Source organism: Arachis hypogaea, chromosome 9, assembly GCF_003086295.3.
Source record: "Arachis hypogaea cultivar Tifrunner chromosome 9, arahy.Tifrunner.gnm2.J5K5, whole genome shotgun sequence".
Taxonomy (NCBI): Eukaryota; Viridiplantae; Streptophyta; class Magnoliopsida; order Fabales; family Fabaceae; genus Arachis; species Arachis hypogaea.
In genome coordinates this window covers 76,499,312-76,501,529 of record NC_092044.1, presented here as the reverse complement: position 1 = coordinate 76,501,529, position 2,218 = coordinate 76,499,312, and positions in this window count along the sequence as shown.

The window sequence follows — 2,218 nt, the reverse complement described above, 5'->3', positions numbered from 1 at the left end:
GGCCTTAAAATTAAATTTTTCTAAGAATATGCAGCACAACAAAATTCACTAGATTTAAGAATCTTCTGGTTCTTTAGTGAATGTCCATGGGAGTTTTCAATAATTCTCCTCATCATGGTTGTTCCCGGATGACCCAATCGGTCGTGCCAAGTTATGAATTCATTTGGGCTAGTAAACTTCTGGTTTACAGTGGCATGTGATTCAATTGCACTAATCTTTGTATAATATAAACCAGATGAAGGTGAGAGCAACTTTTCTAATATAACCTTTTTATTTGAATCATGAGTTGTGATATATAAATACTCATGACTTCCCTCATTTATTATCTCAATATGATATCCATTTCGGCGAATATCTTTGAAACTCAACAAGTTTCTTAGAGACTTCGTAGACAATAGTGCATTATTTATTATAAATTTTGTTCCTTCAGAAAACAAAATTATAGCTCTTCTGGAGCCTTCTATCATATTTCCTGAGCCAATAATAGTATTAACACATTCTTCTTTTGGCACAAGATGGGTAAAATATATATCACTTTTGAGAATAGTGTGCGAACTTGCACTATCCGCAAGGCAAATATCTTCACTATAAGTCCTTGCCATTCTCTTCAAAGACAAATAATAATAAAATGAGTAGTATGCACAGTTAAATTGAATACTTGATCGGAATTATTTTTCTAAAAAACACTGTACATAAAAATAATGTCATATACTAAAATTTTATTTTAAAACATGACACATTTAATGATTTCAAAAGCCATAAACATTAATATTTCATTATTTATATACATCATATTTGAAATTCAAATACATAGAAAATAAAACTTAACAATAAGTTCTTTACATTATTTATTTACATGGATACTTAACAATCTCGGATATTAAACTATTCCATCATTAATCAAATGGCCAATATTTCCTTCAAGATCCTCAAAGAAATCAGATACATCATAATGAGAAGTGGAATTTTCAGCATCATTTGAAATAAAATTTGTTTCCTTTCCTTTGTCATCCTTTTTCAAAGATGCCTAGTAAAGATCGATTAAGTGCCTTGGGGTACGACAGGTACGTGACCAATGACCATTTCCACCACAACGGAAACACTTATCCTCAGTTGATTTATTCGGCCCAATATTTCTTTCTTTATCCACTTCTGGTGAGATCATCTCTTTTGAACATAATTCATTTTTCTTCCATAATTTTTCTTGTTATTAAAAACTTGCCATTTACCTCTTCTGGGGTAATTATTTGCTGCATTTACTTCAGGAAATGGCACGGCGCCAGCTGGGCGCGTTTCATGATTCTTTAAAAGTAACTCATTGTTGCGTTCAGCAACAAAAAGGTAAGAAATTAACTCAGAATATTTTTTAAATCCTTTTTCTCGATACTGCTGCTGCAGGAGCACATTCGAGTCATGGAAGGTTGAGAAAGTTTTCTCCAACATATCATGATCAGTTATCTTTTCCCCACATAATTTCATTCGTGAGGTGATTCGAAACATTGCAGAATTATATTCATTTATGGATTTAAAATCCTGTAGACGCAAGTGCGTCCATTCATATCGGGCTTGAAGAAGTATTATCGTTTTTTGATGATTATACCTTTCTTCAAGGTCTTTCCAAAGATCTGCAGGATCTTTTAATGTGAGATACTCATTTTTCAATCCTTCGTCAAGATGACGACGAAGGAAAATCATGGCTTTGGCTTTATCCTTCTGGGATGCATTATTTTCAGCCTTAATGGTATCTCCAAGATCCATTGAATCGAGATGAATTTCAACATCTAATATCCATGATAAATAATTGTTTCCAGATATATCAAGAGCATTAAATTCAAGATGAGAGAGCTTCGACATAATGAAAATTTGTTACCTGAGTCTTCCTAAAAATTTGATCAGAGTCTCGTGCTGATAACGTATTGTAAAATAAATAAAGATATACTAAATATAAAATAAAAATGTATAAATAGAAGACTCTAATATTAATATAATTAGCTCAATAATAATAATTCATATAGGTATTTACTAATATTACATATATATATATATATATATATATATATATATATATATATATATATAAGAGAGAGAAGTATTTAGTAAAATTGGAACGTAAAGAGAGAGAATTGATTTGTTTATTACCATTGTTGTGTTCTTTGCTTCATATCATACTCCTATTTATAGGCACATAAAAGTTGTGCTTTCAAATGTAATTAAATAT